The 19,515-nt window shown below is 45.4% G+C and overlaps 12 non-coding genes across 12 annotated transcripts; all 12 read right to left on the bottom strand.

Annotated features, from left to right (window-relative positions):
* Positions 1–598: 598 nt before the first annotated feature.
* On the bottom strand, positions 599–670 carry trnac-gca (transfer RNA cysteine (anticodon GCA)). The gene has a single exon. It is a non-coding gene; the product is annotated as a tRNA-Cys (tRNA).
* A 1,519-nt stretch (positions 671–2,189) lies between these two features.
* On the bottom strand, positions 2,190–2,261 carry trnac-gca (transfer RNA cysteine (anticodon GCA)). The gene has a single exon. It is a non-coding gene; the product is annotated as a tRNA-Cys (tRNA).
* Positions 2,262–3,780: 1,519 nt separating this feature from the next.
* trnac-gca (transfer RNA cysteine (anticodon GCA)) lies at positions 3,781–3,852 on the bottom strand. Its single transcript has one exon. It is a non-coding gene; the product is annotated as a tRNA-Cys (tRNA).
* A 1,519-nt stretch (positions 3,853–5,371) lies between these two features.
* Positions 5,372–5,444, bottom strand: trnac-gca (transfer RNA cysteine (anticodon GCA)). Its single transcript has one exon. It is a non-coding gene; the product is annotated as a tRNA-Cys (tRNA).
* Positions 5,445–6,963: 1,519 nt separating this feature from the next.
* On the bottom strand, positions 6,964–7,035 carry trnac-gca (transfer RNA cysteine (anticodon GCA)). The gene has a single exon. It is a non-coding gene; the product is annotated as a tRNA-Cys (tRNA).
* A 1,512-nt stretch (positions 7,036–8,547) lies between these two features.
* Positions 8,548–8,620, bottom strand: trnac-gca (transfer RNA cysteine (anticodon GCA)). The gene has a single exon. It is a non-coding gene; the product is annotated as a tRNA-Cys (tRNA).
* A 1,517-nt stretch (positions 8,621–10,137) lies between these two features.
* On the bottom strand, positions 10,138–10,210 carry trnac-gca (transfer RNA cysteine (anticodon GCA)). Its single transcript has one exon. It is a non-coding gene; the product is annotated as a tRNA-Cys (tRNA).
* A 1,519-nt stretch (positions 10,211–11,729) lies between these two features.
* On the bottom strand, positions 11,730–11,801 carry trnac-gca (transfer RNA cysteine (anticodon GCA)). The gene has a single exon. It is a non-coding gene; the product is annotated as a tRNA-Cys (tRNA).
* Positions 11,802–13,320: 1,519 nt separating this feature from the next.
* trnac-gca (transfer RNA cysteine (anticodon GCA)) lies at positions 13,321–13,393 on the bottom strand. The gene has a single exon. It is a non-coding gene; the product is annotated as a tRNA-Cys (tRNA).
* A 1,519-nt stretch (positions 13,394–14,912) lies between these two features.
* trnac-gca (transfer RNA cysteine (anticodon GCA)) lies at positions 14,913–14,984 on the bottom strand. Its single transcript has one exon. It is a non-coding gene; the product is annotated as a tRNA-Cys (tRNA).
* Positions 14,985–16,503: 1,519 nt separating this feature from the next.
* Positions 16,504–16,576, bottom strand: trnac-gca (transfer RNA cysteine (anticodon GCA)). The gene has a single exon. It is a non-coding gene; the product is annotated as a tRNA-Cys (tRNA).
* Positions 16,577–18,095: 1,519 nt separating this feature from the next.
* On the bottom strand, positions 18,096–18,167 carry trnac-gca (transfer RNA cysteine (anticodon GCA)). Its single transcript has one exon. It is a non-coding gene; the product is annotated as a tRNA-Cys (tRNA).
* Between the last annotated feature and the right edge of the window lie 1,348 nt (positions 18,168–19,515).

Here is a 19,515-nt window from a genome sequence, read left to right as displayed (position 1 = left end):
ATTCTGCTGTGGGAAAAAGAGGTGGGTAGTGCACTGCCAGTGGAAACTTTTGCAAATATTTAAAAATCTCCCACTTTTCTTGGTGCACGACCTCGCTCTGAGAATGTTTGCTCAGGCTGCTCGCCCTATTCATCAGCTGAAGCTCAGTGGTAGCACTCGCACTAGTGAGTCAAAATGTTGTGGGTTCAAGCTACCCCACTCCAAAGATTTGAGTACATAATCCAGGCTAACACTTCAGTTTAGGTCTGAGGGAAGTGCTGGCTTGTTGCAAGGGCCATTTTTCAGGCGACACATTCAACCGAGGCTTGTCTGTCAGCTCTGGTGGGTGTAAAAGATCTCATGGCATTATTTGAAGAAGGTCAAGGGAGCTCAGCCATGGTCCTGGGTTACATTTATCCCTAAACCAACACTAAAATTGCTGTTTCACTTTTCTCACTGCAGCTTGCGCTGACTCTATCACCGAAATAAGCAATCTACAGCTTCATCACCACAAGGATTGACTGTTGGTGAAAAGTAGCTCTGAAGCAGCATTATTGTTAATGAACACAGAGCAACTGTGGAGAAAGAGATTTTTAATTATTGAGCCTAAATGGCAACGAGGGGGCACCTGGATTTGAACCAGGGACTTCTTGATCTGCAGTCAAATGCTCTACCACTGAGCTATACCCCCAGAGCCCTATTGGCAGCTTTCTGCTTCACATCAAAATGTTGCATAGCGCAGGACACCATGAGGGATAGGAAGATGACGGGGTCATGTCAAACAAATATTAGATAAAGCTAACCATTGCTTTAAAGAGACTCCTCACCCTTCTTTCAAAATTGGCAAGAAATTTTATGCAGAGTTATTTTTCAGCTGTTCAAAATCATGGAAGTTTTTTATTGTGCAAATTAAGCTGTTTCTAGTGGCAGAAGGGCCAGTAACCGGAGGACACAGATTTACGGTGATTGACAAGGGAAAAAAAGGCAACATGTGGAGACATTTTTTTACACAGCAAGTTGTTGTGGTCTGGAATACACTGTTTGCAAGGGTGGTGGAAGCAGATTCAATGGTAACTTTCAAAAAGGAATTGGATAAATCCTTGAAGGGGAAACATCTACAGGGCTATGGGGTAAGGGAAGTGGAGTGGGATTAATTGAACAGCTCTGCCAAACACACGGTGCAGGCACAATGGAGCTAAAGGCCTCCTTCAGTATTATATCTTTCTATCGTAACTATGGACATGGTGTAGCGGACGGCGGGTATAACTATCGTTCTCTGTGATAACAGAGGAGTTCATGAGGAGATATTTATATATCAACCAGGAACTTCTATAATCTGCAGTCAAATGTTCTACCACTGAGCTATAGCCCTCTCACAAGCCAATGTCCCATGAACTTCGCAACCGAATGATCCAACCGAGAATGCCCTGAGATTTACACACAAGCCCCACCCTCTCTTAATTGGGGCACATTTGCAGCCCAGCCGGATATTCACCCGCTCCTGAGGTGCCCCGCTCCATGCCCACGGCCTCATTCCTGGCACCAGGTCATTAAAATATGGGGGAAGGTCTCGCTGGTCTGTGCGCAGGATTAATGCCCATCTGGGGACAGGATTCTGCTGTGGGAAAAAGAGGTGGGTAGTGCACTGCCAGTGGAAACTTTTGCAAATATTTAAAAATCTCCCACTTTTCTTGGTGCACGACCTCGCTCTGAGAATGTTTGCTCAGGCTGCTCGCCCTATTCATCAGCTGAAGCTCAGTGGTAGCACTCGCACTAGTGAGTCAAAATGTTGTGGGTTCAAGCTACCCCACTCCAAAGATTTGAGTACATAATCCAGGCTAACACTTCAGTTTAGGTCTGAGGGAAGTGCTGGCTTGTTGCAAGGGCCATTTTTCAGGCGACACATTCAACCGAGGCTTGTCTGTCAGCTCTGGTGGGTGTAAAAGATCTCATGGCATTATTTGAAGAAGGTCAAGGGAGCTCAGCCATGGTCCTGGGTTACATTTATCCCTAAACCAACACTAAAATTGCTGTTTCACTTTTCTCACTGCAGTTTGCGCTGACTCTATCACCGAAATAAGCAATCTACAGCTTCATCACCACAAGGATTGACTGTTGGTGAAAAGTAGCTCTGAAGCAGCATTATTGTTAATGAACACAGAGCAACTGTGGAGAAAGAGATTTTTAATTATTGAGCCTAAATGGCAACGAGGGGGCACCTGGATTTGAACCAGGGACCTCTTGATCTGCAGTCAAATGCTCTACTACTGAGCTATACCCCCAGAGCCCTATTGGCAGCTTTCTGCTTCACATCAAAATGTTGCATAGCGCAGGACACCATGAGGGATAGGAAGATGACGGGGTCATGTCAAACAAATATTAGATAAAGCTAACCATTGCTTTAAAGAGACTCCTCACCCTTCTTTCAAAATTGGCAAGAAATTTTATGCAGAGTTATTTTTCAGCTGTTCAAAATCATGGAAGTTTTTTATTGTGCAAATTAAGCTGTTTCTAGTGGCAGAAGGGCCAGTAACCGGAGGACACAGATTTACGGTGATTGACAAGGGAAAAAAAGGCAACATGTGGAGACATTTTTTTACACAGCAAGTTGTTGTGGTCTGGAATACACTGTTTGCAAGGGTGGTGGAAGCAGATTCAATGGTAACTTTCAAAAAGGAATTGGATAAATCCTTGAAGGGGAAACATCTACAGGGCTATGGGGTAAGGGAAGTGGAGTGGGATTAATTGAACAGCTCTGCCAAACACACGGTGCAGGCACAATGGAGCTAAAGGCCTCCTTCAGTATTATATCTTTCTATCGTAACTATGGACATGGTGTAGCGGACGGCGGGTATAACTATCGTTCTCTGTGATAACAGAGGAGTTCATGAGGAGATATTTATATATCAACCAGGAACTTCTATAATCTGCAGTCAAATGTTCTACCACTGAGCTATAGCCCTCTCACAAGCCAATGTCCCATGAACTTCGCAACCGAATGATCCAACCGAGAATGCCCTGAGATTTACACACAAGCCCCACCCTCTCTTAATTGGGGCACATTTGCAGCCCAGCCGGATATTCACCCGCTCCTGAGGTGCCCCGCTCCATGCCCACGGCCTCATTCCTGGCACCAGGTCATTAAAATATGGGGGAAGGTCTCGCTGGTCTGTGCGCAGGATTAATGCCCATCTGGGGACAGGATTCTGCTGTGGGAAAAAGAGGTGGGTAGTGCACTGCCAGTGGAAACTTTTGCAAATATTTAAAAATCTCCCACTTTTCTTGGTGCACGACCTCGCTCTGAGAATGTTTGCTCAGGCTGCTCGCCCTATTCATCAGCTGAAGCTCAGTGGTAGCACTCGCACTAGTGAGTCAAAATGTTGTGGGTTCAAGCTACCCCACTCCAAAGACTTGAGTACATAATCCAGGCTAACACTTCAGTTTAGGTCTGAGGGAAGTGCTGGCTTGTTGCAAGGGCCATTTTTCAGGCGACACATTCAACCGAGGCTTGTCTGTCAGCTCTGGTGGGTGTAAAAGATCTCATGGCATTATTTGAAGAAGGTCAAGGGAGCTCAGCCATGGTCCTGGGTTACATTTATCCCTAAACCAACACTAAAATTGCTGTTTCACTTTTCTCACTGCAGTTTGCGCTGACTCTATCACCGAAATAAGCAATCTACAGCTTCATCACCACAAGGATTGACTGTTGGTGAAAAGTAGCTCTGAAGCAGCATTATTGTTAATGAACACAGAGCAACTGTGGAGAAAGAGATTTTTAATTATTGAGCCTAAATGGTAACGAGGGGGCACCTGGATTTGAACCAGGGACCTCTTGATCTGCAGTCAAATGCTCTACCACTGAGCTATACCCCCAGAGCCCTATTGGCAGCTTTCTGCTTCACATCAAAATGTTGCATAGCGCAGGACACCATGAGGGATAGGAAGATGACGGGGTCATGTCAAACAAATATTAGATAAAGCTAACCATTGCTTTAAAGAGACTCCTCACCCTTCTTTCAAAATTGGCGAGAAATTTTATGCAGAGTTATTTTTCAGCTGTTCAAAATCATGGAAGTTTTTTATTGTGCAAATTAAGCTGTTTCTAGTGGCAGAAGGGCCAGTAACCGGAGGACACAGATTTACGGTGATTGACAAGGGAAAAAAAGGCAACATGTGGAGACATTTTTTTACACAGCAAGTTGTTGTGGTCTGGAATACACTGTTTGCAAGGGTGGTGGAAGCAGATTCAATGGTAACTTTCAAAAAGGAATTGGATAAATCCTTGAAGGGGAAACATCTACAGGGCTATGGGGTAAGGGAAGTGGAGTGGGATTAATTGAACAGCTCTGCCAAACACACGGTGCAGGCACAATGGAGCTAAAGGCCTCCTTCAGTATTATATCTTTCTATCGTAACTATGGACATGGTGTAGCGGACGGCGGGTATAACTATCGTTCTCTGTGATAACATAGGAGTTCATGAGGAGATATTTATATATCAACCAGGAACTTCTATAATCTGCAGTCAAATGTTCTACCACTGAGCTATAGCCCTCTCACAAGCCAATGTCCCATGAACTTCGCAACCGAATGATCCAACCGAGAATGCCCTGAGATTTACACACAAGCCCCACCCTCTCTTAATTGGGGCACATTTGCAGCCCAGCCGGATATTCACCCGCTCCTGAGGTGCCCCGCTCCATGCCCACGGCCTCATTCCTGGCACCAGGTCATTAAAATATGGGGGAAGGTCTCGCTGGTCTGTGCGCAGGATTAATGCCCATCTGGGGACAGGATTCTGCTGTGGGAAAAAGAGGTGGGTAGTGCACTGCCAGTGGAAACTTTTGCAAATATTTTAAAATCTCCCACTTTTCTTGGTGCACGGCCTCGCTCTGAGAATGTTTGCTCAGGCTGCTCGCCCTATTCATCAGCTGAAGCTCAGTGGTAGCACTCGCACTAGTGAGTCAAAATGTTGTGGGTTCAAGCTACCCCACTCCAAAGACTTGAGTACATAATCCAGGCTAACACTTCAGTTTAGGTCTGAGGGAAGTGCTGGCTTGTTGCAAGGGCCATTTTTCAGGCGACACATTCAACCGAGGCTTGTCTGTCAGCTCTGGTGGGTGTAAAAGATCTCATGGCATTATTTGAAGAAGGTCAAGGGAGCTCAGCCATGGTCCTGGGTTACATTTATCCCTAAACCAACACTAAAATTGCTGTTTCACTTTTCTCACTGCAGTTTGCGCTGACTCTATCACCGAAATAAGCAATCTACAGCTTCATCACCACAAGGATTGACTGTTGGTGAAAAGTAGCTCTGAAGCAGCATTATTGTTAATGAACACAGAGCAACTGCGGAGAAAGAGATTTTTAATTATTGAGCCTAAATGGTAACGAGCGGGCACCTGGATTTGAACCAGGGACCTCTTGAATCTGCAGTCAAATGCTCTACCACTGAGCTATACCCCCAGAGCCCTATTGGCAGCTTTCTGCTTCACATCAAAATGTTGCATAGCGCAGGACACCATGAGGGATAGGAAGATGACGGGGTCATGTCAAACAAATATTAGATAAAGCTAACGATTGCTTTAAAGAGACTCCTCACCCTTCTTTCAAAATTGGCAAGAAATTTTATGCAGAGTTATTTTTCAGCTGTTCAAAATCATGGAAGTTTTTTATTGTGCAAATTAAGCTGTTTCTAGTGGCAGAAGGGCCAGTAACCGGAGGACACAGATTTACGGTGATTGACAAGGGAAAAAAAGGCAACATGTGGAGACATTTTTTTACACAGCAAGTTGTTGTGGTCTGGAATACACTGTTTGCAAGGGTGGTGGAAGCAGATTCAATGGTAACTTTCAAAAAGGAATTGGATAAATCCTTGAAGGGGAAACATCTACAGGGCTATGGGGTAAGGGAAGTGGAGTGGGATTAATTGAACAGCTCTGCCAAACACACGGTGCAGGCACAATGGAGCTAAAGGCCTCCTTCAGTATTATATCTTTCTATCGTAACTATGGACATGGTGTAGCGGACGGCGGGTATAACTATCGTTCTCTGTGATAACAGAGGAGTTCATGAGGAGATATTTATATATCAACCAGGAACTTCTATAATCTGCAGTCAAATGTTCTACCACTGAGCTATAGCCCTCTCACAAGCCAATGTCCCATGAACTTCGCAACCGAATGATCCAACCGAGAATGCCCTGAGATTTACACACAAGCCCCACCCTCTCTTAATTGGGGCACATTTGCAGCCCAGCCGGATATTCACCCGCTCCTGACGTGCCCCGCTCCATGCCCACGGCCTCATTCCTGGCACCAGGTCATTAAAATATGGGGGAAGGTCTCGCTGGTCTGTGCGCAGGATTAATGCCCATCTGGGGACAGGATTCTGCTGTGGGAAAAAGAGGTGGGTAGTGCACTGCCAGTGGAAACTTTTGCAAATATTTAAAAATCTCCCACTTTTCTTGGTGCACGACCTCGCTCTGAGAATGTTTGCTCAGGCTGCTCGCCCTATTCATCAGCTGAAGCTCAGTGGTAGCACTCGCACTAGTGAGTCAAAATGTTGTGGGTTCAAGCTACCCCACTCCAAAGACTTGAGTACATAATCCAGGCTAACACTTCAGTTTAGGTCTGAGGGAAGTGCTGGCTTGTTGCAAGGGCCATTTTTCAGGCGACACATTCAACCGAGGCTTGTCTGTCAGCTCTGGTGGGTGTAAAAGATCTCATGGCATTATTTGAAGAAGGTCAAGGGAGCTCAGCCATGGTCCTGGGTTACATTTATCCCTAAACCAACACTAAAATTGCTGTTTCACTTTTCTCACTGCAGTTTGCGCTGACTCTATCACCGAAAAAAGCAATCTACAGCTTCATCACCACAAGGATTGACTGTTGGTGAAAAGTAGCTCTGAAGCAGCATTATTGTTAATGAACACAGAGCAACTGTGGAGAAAGAGATTTTTAATTATTGAGCCTAAATGGTAACGAGCGGGCACCTGGATTTGAACCAGGTACCTCTTGATCTGCAGTCAAATGCTCTACCACTGAGCTATACCCCCAGAGCCCTATTGGCAGCTTTCTGCTTCACATCAAAATGTTGCATAGCGCAGGACACCATGAGGGATAGGAAGATGACGGGGTCATGTCAAACAAATATTAGATAAAGCTAACCATTGCTTTAAAGAGACTCCTCACCCTTCTTTCAAAATTGGCAAGAAATTTTATGCAGAGTTATTTTTCAGCTGTTCAAAATCATGGAAGTTTTTTATTGTGCAAATTAAGCTGTTTCTAGTGGCAGAAGGGCCAGTAACCGGAGGACACAGATTTACGGTGATTGACAAGGGAAAAAAAGGCAACATGTGGAGACATTTTTTTACACAGCAAGTTGTTGTGGTCTGGAATACACTGTTTGCAAGGGTGGTGGAAGCAGATTCAATGGTAACTTTCAAAAAGGAATTGGATAAATCCTTGAAGGGGAAACATCTACAGGGCTATGGGAAGTGGAGTGGGATTAATTGAACAGCTCTGCCAAACACACGGTGCAGGCACAATGGAGCTAAAGGCCTCCTTCAGTATTATATCTTTCTATCGTAACTATGGACATGGTGTAGCGGACGGCGGGTATAACTATCGTTCTCTGTGATAACAGAGGAGTTCATGAGGAGATATTTATATATCAACCAGGAACTTCTATAATCTGCAGTCAAATGTTCTACCACTGAGCTATAGCCCTCTCACAAGCCAATGTCCCATGAACTTCGCAACCGAATGATCCAACCGAGAATGCCCTGAGATTTACACACAAGCCCCACCCTCTCTTAATTGGGGCACATTTGCAGCCCAGCCGGATATTCACCCGCTCCTGAGGTGCCCCGCTCCATGCCCACGGCCTCATTCCTGGCACCAGGTCATTAAAATATGGGGGAAGGTCTCGCTGGTCTGTGCGCAGGATTAATGCCCATCTGGCGACAGGATTCTGCTGTGGGAAAAAGAGGTGGGTAGTGCACTGCCAGTGGAAACTTTTGCAAATATTTAAAAATCTCCCACTTTTCTTGGTGCACGACCTCGCTCTGAGAATGTTTGCTCAGGCTGCTCGCCCTATTCATCAGCTGAAGCTCAGTGGTAGCACTCGCACTAGTGAGTCAAAATGTTGTGGGTTCAAGCTACCCCACTCCAAAGACTTGCGTACATAATCGAGGCTAACACTTCAGTTTAGGTCTGAGGGAAGTGCTGGCTTGTTGCAAGGGCCATTTTTCAGGCGACACATTCAACCGAGGCTTGTCTGTCAGCTCTGGTGGGTGTAAAAGATCTCATGGCATTATTTGAAGAAGGTCAAGGGAGCTCAGCCATGGTCCTGGGTTACATTTATCCCTAAACCAACACTAAAATTGCTGTTTCACTTTTCTCACTGCAGTTTGCGCTGACTCTATCACCGAAATAAGCAATCTACAGCTTCATCACCACAAGGATTGACTGTTGGTGAAAAGTAGCTCTGAAGCAGCATTATTGTTAATGAACACAGAGCAACTGCGGAGAAAGAGATTTTTAATTATTGAGCCTAAATGGTAACGAGGGGGCACCTGGATTTGAACCAGGGACCTCTTGAATCTGCAGTCAAATGCTCTACCACTGAGCTATACCCCCAGAGCCCTATTGGCAGCTTTCTGCTTCACATCAAAATGTTGCATAGCGCAGGACACCATGAGGGATAGGAAGATGACGGGGTCATGTCAAACAAATATTAGATAAAGCTAACCATTGCTTTAAAGAGACTCCTCACCCTTCTTTCAAAATTGGCAAGAAATTTTATGCAGTTATTTTTCAGCTGTTCAAAATCATGGAAGTTTTTTATTGTGCAAATTAAGCTGTTTCTAGTGGCAGAAGGGCCAGTAACCGGAGGACACAGATTTACGGTGATTGACAAGGGAAAAAAAGGCAACATGTGGAGACATTTTTTTACACAGCGAGTTGTTGTGGTCTGGAATACACTGTTTGCAAGGGTGGTGGAAGCAGATTCAATGGTAACTTTCAAAAAGGAATTGGATAAATCCTTGAAGGGGAAACATCTACAGGGCTATGGGGTAAGGGAAGTGGAGTGGGATTAATTGAACAGCTCTGCCAAACACACGGTGCAGGCACAATGGAGCTAAAGGCCTCCTTCAGTATTATATCTTTCTATCGTAACTATGGACATGGTGTAGCGGACGGCGGGTATAACTATCGTTCTCTGTGATAACAGAGGAGTTCATGAGGAGATATTTATATATCAACCAGGAACTTCTATAATCTGCAGTCAAATGTTCTACCACTGAGCTATAGCCCTCTCACAAGCCAATGTCCCATGAACTTCGCAACCGAATGATCCAACCGAGAATGCCCTGAGATTTACACACAAGCCCCACCCTCTCTTAATTGGGGCACATTTGCAGCCCAGCCGGATATTCACCCGCTCCTGAGGTGCCCCGCTCCATGCCCACGGCCTCATTCCTGGCACCAGGTCATTAAAATATGGGGGAAGGTCTCGCTGGTCTGTGCGCAGGATTAATGCCCATCTGGGGACAGGATTCTGCTGTGGGAAAAAGAGGTGGGTAGTGCACTGCCAGTGGAAACTTTTGCAAATATTTAAAAATCTCCCACTTTTCTTGGTGCACGGCCTCGCTCTGAGAATGTTTGCTCAGGCTGCTCGCCCTATTCATCAGCTGAAGCTCAGTGGTAGCACTCGCACTAGTGAGTCAAAATGTTGTGGGTTCAAGCTACCCCACTCCAAAGACTTGAGTACATAATCCAGGCTAACACTTCAGTTTAGGTCTGAGGGAAGTGCTGGCTTGTTGCAAGGGCCATTTTTCAGGCGACACATTCAACCGAGGCTTGTCTGTCAGCTCTGGTGGGTGTAAAAGATCTCATGGCATTATTTGAAGAAGGTCAAGGGAGCTCAGCCATGGTCCTGGGTTACATTTATCCCTAAACCAACACTAAAATTGCTGTTTCACTTTTCTCACTGCAGTTTGCGCTGACTCTATCACCGAAATAAGCAATCTACAGCTTCATCACCACAAGGATTGACTGTTGGTGAAAAGTAGCTCTGAAGCAGCATTATTGTTAATGAACACAGAGCAACTGTGGAGAAAGAGATTTTTAATTATTGAGCCTAAATGGTAACGAGGGGGCACCTGGATGTGAACCAGGGACCTCTTGAATTTGCAGTCAAATGCTCTACCACTGAGCTATACCCCCAGAGCCCTATTGGCAGCTTTCTGCTTCACATCAAAATGTTGCATAGCGCAGGACACCATGAGGGATAGGAAGATGACGGGGTCATGTCAAACAAATATTAGATAAAGCTAACCATTGCTTTAAAGAGACTCCTCACCCTTCTTTCAAAATTGGCAAGAAATTTTATGCAGAGTTATTTTTCAGCTGTTCAAAATCATGGAAGTTTTTTATTGTGCAAATTAAGCTGTTTCTAGTGGCAGAAGGGCCAGTAACCGGAGGACACAGATTTACGGTGATTGACAAGGGAAAAAAAGGCAACATGTGGAGACATTTTTTTACACAGCGAGTTGTTGTGGTCTGGAATACACTGTTTGCAAGGGTGGTGGAAGCAGATTCAATGGTAACTTTCAAAAAGGAATTGGATAAATCCTTGAAGGGGAAACATCTACAGGGCTATGGGGTAAGGGAAGTGGAGTGGGATTAATTGAACAGCTCTGCCAAACACACGGTGCAGGCACAATGGAGCTAAAGGCCTCCTTCAGTATTATATCTTTCTATCGTAACTATGGACATGGTGTAGCGGACGGCGGGTATAACTATCGTTCTCTGTGATAACAGAGGAGTTCATGAGGAGATATTTATATATCAACCAGGAACTTCTATAATCTGCAGTCAAATGTTCTACCACTGAGCTATAGCCCTCTCACAAGCCAATGTCCCATGAACTTCGCAACCGAATGATCCAACCGAGAATGCCCTGAGATTTACACACAAGCCCCACCCTCTCTTAATTGGGGCACATTTGCAGCCCAGCCGGATATTCACCCGCTCCTGAGGTGCCCCGCTCCATGCCCACGGCCTCATTCCTGGCACCAGGTCATTAAAATATGGGGGAAGGTCTCGCTGGTCTGTGCGCAGGATTAATGCCCATCTGGCGACAGGATTCTGCTGTGGGAAAAAGAGATGGGTAGTGCACTGCCAGTGGAAACTTTTGCAAATATTTAAAAATCTCCCACTTTTCTTGGTGCACGACCTCGCTCTGAGAATGTTTGCTCAGGCTGCTCGCCCTATTCATCAGCTGAAGCTCAGTGGTAGCACTCGCACTAGTGAGTCAAAATGTTGTGGGTTCAAGCTACCCCACTCCAAAGACTTGAGTACATAATCCAGGCTAACACTTCAGTTTAGGTCTGAGGGAAGTGCTGGCTTGTTGCAAGGGCCATTTTTCAGGCGACACATTCAACCGAGGCTTGTCTGTCAGCTCTGGTGGGTGTAAAAGATCTCATGGCATTATTTGAAGAAGGTCAAGGGAGCTCAGCCATGGTCCTGGGTTACATTTATCCCTAAACCAACACTAAAATTGCTGTTTCACTTTTCTCACTGCAGTTTGCGCTGACTCTATCACCGAAATAAGCAATCTACAGCTTCATCACCACAAGGATTGACTGTTGGTGAAAAGTAGCTCTGAAGCAGCATTATTGTTAATGAACACAGAGCAACTGCTGAGAAAGAGATTTTTAATTATTGAGCCTAAATGGTAACAAGGGGGCACCTGGATTTGAACCAGGGACCTCTTGATCTGCAGTCAAATGCTCTACCACTGAGCTATACCCCCAGAGCCCTATTGGCAGCTTTCTGCTTCACATCAAAATGTTGCATAGCGCAGGACACCATGAGGGATAGGAAGATGACGGGGTCATGTCAAACAAATATTAGATAAAGCTAACCATTGCTTTAAAGAGACTCCTCACCCTTCTTTCAAAATTGGCAAGAAATTTTATGCAGAGTTATTTTTCAGCTGTTCAAAATCATGGAAGTTTTTTATTGTGCAAATTAAGCTGTTTCTAGTGGCAGAAGGGCCAGTAACCGGAGGACACAGATTTACGGTGATTGACAAGGGGAAAAAAGGCAACATGTGGAGACATTTTTTTACACAGCAAGTTGTTGTGGTCTGGAATACACTGTTTGCAAGGGTGGTGGAAGCAGATTCAATGGTAACTTTCAAAAAGGAATTGGATAAATCCTTGAAGGGGAAACATCTACAGGGCTATGGGGTAAGGGAAGTGGAGTGGGATTAATTGAACAGCTCTGCCAAACACACGGTGCAGGCACAATGGAGCTAAAGGCCTCCTTCAGTATTATATCTTTCTATCGTAACTATGGACATGGTGTAGCGGACGGCGGGTATAACTATCGTTCTCTGTGATAACAGAGGAGTTCATGAGGAGATATTTATATATCAACCAGGAACTTCTATAATCTGCAGTCAAATGTTCTACCACTGAGCTATAGCCCTCTCACAAGCCAATGTCCCATGAACTTCGCAACCGAATGATCCAACCGAGAATGCCCTGAGATTTACACACAAGCCCCACCCTCTCTTAATTGGGGCACATTTGCAGCCCAGCCGGATATTCACCCGCTCCTGAGGTGCCCCGCTCCATGCCCACGGCCTCATTCCTGGCACCAGGTCATTAAAATATGGGGGAAGGTCTCGCTGGTCTGTGCGCAGGATTAATGCCCATCTGGGGACAGGATTCTGCTGTGGGAAAAAGAGGTGGGTAGTGCACTGCCAGTGGAAACTTTTGCAAATATTTAAAAATCTCCCACTTTTCTTGGTGCACGACCTCGCTCTGAGAATGTTTGCTCAGGCTGCTCGCCCTATTCATCAGCTGAAGCTCAGTGGTAGCACTCGCACTAGTGAGTCAAAATGTTGTGGGTTCAAGCTACCCCACTCCAAAGACTTGAGTACATAATCCAGGCTAACACTTCAGTTTAGGTCTGAGGGAAGTGCTGGCTTGTTGCAAGGGCCATTTTTCAGGCGACACATTCAACCGAGGCTTGTCTGTCAGCTCTGGCGGGTGTAAAAGATCTCATGGCATTATTTGAAGAAGGTCAAGGGAGCTCAGCCATGGTCCTGGGTTACATTTATCCCTAAACCAACACTAAAATTGCTGTTTCACTTTTCTCACTGCAGTTTGCGCTGACTCTATCACCGAAATAAGCAATCTACAGCTTCATCACCACAAGGATTGACTGTTGGTGAAAAGTAGCTCTGAAGCAGCATTATTGTTAATGAACACAGAGCAACTGCGGAGAAAGAGATTTTTAATTATTGAGCCTAAATGGTAACGAGGGGGCACCTGGATTTGAACCAGGGACCTCTTGAATCTGCAATCAAATGCTCTACCACTGAGCTATACCCCCAGAGCCCTATTGGCAGCTTTCTGCTTCACATCAAAATGTTGCATAGCGCAGGACACCATGAGGGATAGGAAGATGACGGGGTCATGTCAAACAAATATTAGATAAAGCTAACCATTGCTTTAAAGAGACTCCTCACCCTTCTTTCAAAATTGGCAAGAAATTTTATGCAGAGTTATTTTTCAGCTGTTCAAAATCATGGAAGTTTTTTATTGTGCAAATTAAGCTGTTTCTAGTGGCAGAAGGGCCAGTAACCGGAGGACACAGATTTACGGTGATTGACAAGGGAAAAAAAGGCAACATGTGGAGACATTTTTTTACACAGCAAGTTGTTGTGGTCTGGAATACACTGTTTGCAAGGGTGGTGGAAGCAGATTCAATGGTAACTTTCAAAAAGGAATTGGATAAATCCTAGAAGGGGAAACATCTACAGGGCTATGGGGTAAGGGAAGTGGAGTGGGATTAATTGAACAGCTCTGCCAAACACACGGTGCAGGCACAATGGAGCTAAAGGCCTCCTTCAGTATTATATCTTTCTATCGTAACTATGGACATGGTGTAGCGGACGGCGGGTATAACTATCGTTCTCTGTGATAACAGAGGAGTTCATGAGGAAATATTTATATATCAACCAGGAACTTCTATAATCTGCAGTCAAATGTTCTACCACTGAGCTATAGCCCTCTCACAAGCCAATGTCCCATGAACTTCGCAACCGAATGATCCAACCGAGAATGCCCTGAGATTTACACACAAGCCCCACCCTCTCTTAATTGGGGCACATTTGCAGCCCAGCCGGATATTCACCCGCTCCTGAGGTGCCCCGCTCCATGCCCACGGCCTCATTCCTGGCACCAGGTCATTAAAATATGGGGGAAGGTCTCGCTGGTCTGTGCGCAGGATTAATGCCCATCTGGCGACAGGATTCTGCTGTGGGAAAAAGAGGTGGGTAGTGCACTGCCAGTGGAAACTTTTGCAAATATTTAAAAATCTCCCACTTTTCTTGGTGCACGACCTCGCTCTGAGAATGTTTGCTCAGGCTGCTCGCCCTATTCATCAGCTGAAGCTCAGTGGTAGCACTCGCACTAGTGAGTCAAAATGTTGTGGGTTCAAGCTACCCCACTCCAAAGACTTGAGTACATAATCCAGGCTAACACTTCAGTTTAGGTCTGAGGGAAGTGCTGGCTTGTTGCAAGGGCCATTTTTCAGGCGACACATTCAACCGAGGCTTGTCTGTCAGCTCTGGTGGGTGTAAAAGATCTCATGGCATTATTTGAAGAAGGTCAAGGGAGCTCAGCCATGGTCCTGGGTTACATTTATCCCTAAACCAACACTAAAATTGCTGTTTCACTTTTCTCACTGCAGTTTGCGCTGACTCTATCACCGAAATAAGCAATCTACAGCTTCATCACCACAAGGATTGACTGTTGGTGAAAAGTAGCTCTGAAGCAGCATTATTGTTAATGAACACAGAGCAACTGTGGAGAAAGAGATTTTTAATTATTGAGCCTAAATGGTAACGAGCGGGCACCTGGATTTGAACCAGGGACCTCTTGATCTGCAGTCAAATGCTCTACCACTGAGCTATACCCCCAGAGCCCTATTGGCAGCTTTCTGCTTCACATCAAAATGTTGCATAGCGCAGGACACCATGAGGGATAGGAAGATGACGGGGTCATGTCAAACAAATATTAGATAAAGCTAACCATTGCTTTAAAGAGACTCCTCACCCTTCTTTCAAAATTGGCAAGAAATTTTATGCAGAGTTATTTTTCAGCTGTTCAAAATCATGGAAGTTTTTTATTGTGCAAATTAAGCTGTTTCTAGTGGCAGAAGGGCCAGTAACCGGAGGACACAGATTTACGGTGATTGACAAGGGAAAAAAAGGCAACATGTGGAGACATTTTTTTACACAGCAAGTTGTTGTGGTCTGGAATACACTGTTTGCAAGGGTGGTGGAAGCAGATTCAATGGTAACTTTCAAAAAGGAATTGGATAAATCCTTGAAGGGGAAACATCTACAGGGCTATGGGGTAAGGGAAGTGGAGTGGGATTAATTGAACAGCTCTGCCAAACACACGGTGCAGGCACAATGGAGCTAAAGGCCTCCTTCAGTATTATATCTTTCTATCGTAACTATGGACATGGTGTAGCGGACGGCGGGTATAACTATCGTTCTCTGTGATAACAGAGGAGTTCATGAGGAGATATTTATATATCAACCAGGAACTTCTATAATCTGCAGTCAAATGTTCTACCACTGAGCTATAGCCCTCTCACAAGCCAATGTCCCATGAACTTCGCAACCGAATGATCCAACCGAGAATGCCCTGAGATTTACACACAAGCCCCACCCTCTCTTAATTGGGGCACATTTGCAGCCCAGCCGGATATTCACCCGCTCCTGAGGTGCCCCGCTCCATGCCCACGGCCTCATTCCTGGCACCAGGTCATTAAAATATGGGGGAAGGTCTCGCTGGTCTGTGCGCAGGATTAATGCCCATCTGGGGACAGGATTCTGCTGTGGGAAAAAGAGGTGGGTAGTGCACTGCCAGTGGAAACTTTTGCAAATATTTAAAAATCTCCCACTTTTCTTGGTGCACGACCTCGCTCTGAGAATGTTTGCTCAGGCTGCTCGCCCTATTCATCAGCTGAAGCTCAGTGGTAGCACTCGCACTAGTGAGTCAAAATGTTGTGGGTTCAAGCTACCCCACTCCAAAGACTTGAGTACATAATCCAGGCTAACACTTCAGTTTAGGTCTGAGGGAAGTGCTGGCTTGTTGCAAGGGCCATTTTTCAGGCGACACATTCAACCGAGGCTTGTCTGTCAGCTCTGGTGGGTGTAAAACATCTCATGGCATTATTTGAAGAAGGTCAAGGGAGCTCAGCCATGGTCCTGGGTTACATTTATCCCTAAACCAACACTAAAATTGCTGTTTCACTTTTCTCACTGCAGTTTGCGCTGACTCTATCACCGAAATAAGCAATCTACAGCTTCATCACCACAAGGATTGACTGTTGGTGAAAAGTAGCTCTGAAGCAGCATTATTGTTAATGAACACAGAGCAACTGCGGAGAAAGAGATTTTTAATTATTGAGCCTAAATGGTAACGAGGGGGCACCTGGATTTGAACCAGGGACCTCTTGAATCTGCAGTCAAATGCTCTACCACTGAGCTATACCCCCAGAGCCCTATTGGCAGCTTTCTGCTTCACATCAAAATGTTGCATAGCGCAGGACACCATGAGGGATAGGAAGATGACGGGGTCATGTCAAACAAATATTAGATAAAGCTAACCATTGCTTTAAAGAGACTCCTCACCCTTCTTTCAAAATTGGCAAGAAATTTTATGCAGAGTTATTTTTCAGCTGTTCAAAATCATGGAAGTTTTTTATTGTGCAAATTAAGCTGTTTCTAGTGGCAGAAGGGCCAGTAACCGGAGGACACAGATTTACGGTGATTGACAAGGGAAAAAAAGGCAACATGTGGAGACATTTTTTTACACAGCGAGTTGTTGTGGTCTGGAATACACTGTTTGCAAGGGTGGTGGAAGCAGATTCAATGGTAACTTTCAAAAAGGAATTGGATAAATCCTTGAAGGGGAAACATCTACAGGGCTATGGGGTAAGGGAAGTGGAGTGGGATTAATTGAACAGCTCTGCCAAACACACGGTGCAGGCACAATGGAGCTAAAGGCCTCCTTCAGTATTATATCTTTCTATCGTAACTATGGACATGGTGTAGCGGACGGCGGGTATAACTATCGTTCTCTGTGATAACAGAGGAGTTCATGAGGAGATATTTATATATCAACCAGGAACTTCTATAATCTGCAGTCAAATGTTCTACCACTGAGCTATAGCCCTCTCACAAGCCAATGTCCCATGAACTTCGCAACCGAATGATCCAACCGAGAATGCCCTGAGATTTACACACAAGCCCCACCCTCTCTTAATTGGGGCACATTTGCAGCCCAGCCGGATATTCACCCGCTCCTGAGGTGCCCCGCTCCATGCCCACGGCCTCATTCCTGGCACCAGGTCATTAAAATATGGGGGAAGGTCTCGCTGGTCTGTGCGCAGGATTAATGCCCATCTGGGGACAGGATTCTGCTGTGGGAAAAAGAGGTGGGTAGTGCACTGCCAGTGGAAACTTTTGCAAATATTTAAAAATCTCCCACTTTTCTTGGTGCACGACCTCGCTCTGAGAATGTTTGCTCAGGCTGCTCGCCCTATTCATCAGCTGAAGCTCAGTGGTAGCACTCGCACTAGTGAGTCAAAATGTTGTGGGTTCAAGCTACCCCACTCCAAAGACTTGAGTACATAATCCAGGCTAACACTTCAGTTTAGGTCTGAGGGAAGTGCTGGCTTGTTGCAAGGGCCATTTTTCAGGCGACACATTCAACCGAGGCTTGTCTGTCAGCTCTGGTGGGTGTAAAAGATCTCATGGCATTATTTGAAGAAGGTCAAGGGAGCTCAGCCATGGTCCTGGGTTACATTTATCCCTAAACCAACACTAAAATTGCTGTTTCACTTTTCTCACTGCAGTTTGCGCTGACTCTATCACCGAAATAAGCAATCTACAGCTTCATCACCACAAGGATTGACTGTTGGTGAAAAGTAGCTCTGAAGCAGCATTATTGTTAATGAACACAGAGCAACTGTGGAGAAAGAGATTTTTAATTATTGAGCCTAAATGGTAACGAGGGGGCACCTGGATTTGAACCAGGGACCTCTTGATCTGCAGTCAAATGCTCTACCACTGAGCTATACCCCCAGAGCCCTATTGGCAGCTTTCTGCTTCACATCAAAATGTTGCATAGCGCAGGACACCATGAGGGATAGGAAGATGACGGGGTCATGTCAAACAAATATTAGATAAAGCTAACCATTGCTTTAAAGAGACTCCTCACCCTTCTTTCAAAATTGGCGAGAAATTTTATGCAGAGTTATTTTTCAGCTGTTCAAAATCATGGAAGTTTTTTATTGTGCAAATTAAGCTGTTTCTAGTGGCAGAAGGGCCAGTAACCGGAGGACACAGATTTACGGTGATTGACAAGGGAAAAAAAGGCAACATGTGGAGACATTTTTTTACACAGCAAGTTGTTGTGGTCTGGAATACACTGTTTGCAAGGGTGGTGGAAGCAGATTCAATGGTAACTTTCAAAAAGGAATTGGATAAATCCTTGAAGGGGAAACATCTACAGGGCTATGGGGTAAGGGAAGTGGAGTGGGATTAATTGAACAGCTCTGCCAAACACACGGTGCAGGCACAATGGAGCTAAAGGCCTCCTTCAGTATTATATCTTTCTATCGTAACTATGGACATGGTGTAGCGGACGGCGGGTATAACTATCGTTCTCTGTGATAACATAGGAGTTCATGAGGAGATATTTATATATCAACCAGGAACTTCTATAATCTGCAGTCAAATGTTCTACCACTGAGCTATAGCCCTCTCACAAGCCAATGTCCCATGAACTTCGCAACCGAATGATCCAACCGAGAATGCCCTGAGATTTACACACAAGCCCCACCCTCTCTTAATTGGGGCACATTTGCAGCCCAGCCGGATATTCACCCGCTCCTGAGGTGCCCCGCTCCATGCCCACGGCCTCATTCCTGGCACCAGGTCATTAAAATATGGGGGAAGGTCTCGCTGGTCTGTGCGCAGGATTAATGCCCATCTGGGGACAGGATTCTGCTGTGGGAAAAAGAGGTGGGTAGTGCACTGCCAGTGGAAACTTTTGCAAATATTTTAAAATCTCCCACTTTTCTTGGTGCACGGCCTCGCTCTGAGAATGTTTGCTCAGGCTGCTCGCCCTATTCATCAGCTGAAGCTCAGTGGTAGCACTCGCACTAGTGAGTCAAAATGTTGTGGGTTCAAGCTACCCCACTCCAAAGACTTGAGTACATAATCCAGGCTAACACTTCAGTTTAGGTCTGAGGGAAGTGCTGGCTTGTTGCAAGGGCCATTTTTCAGGCGACACATTCAACCGAGGCTTGTCTGTCAGCTCTGGTGGGTGTAAAAGATCTCATGGCATTATTTGAAGAAGGTCAAGGGAGCTCAGCCATGGTCCTGGGTTACATTTATCCCTAAACCAACACTAAAATTGCTGTTTCAC

The sequence above is a fragment of the Somniosus microcephalus genome, chromosome 24, assembly GCF_052327205.1.
Source record: "Somniosus microcephalus isolate GS21.2 chromosome 24, FLI_Smic_1.0, whole genome shotgun sequence".
NCBI lineage: Eukaryota > Metazoa > Chordata > Chondrichthyes > Squaliformes > Somniosidae > Somniosus > Somniosus microcephalus.
Note: the sequence above shows the minus strand (reverse complement) of the source record. Positions and strands in the feature narration are given on the sequence as shown.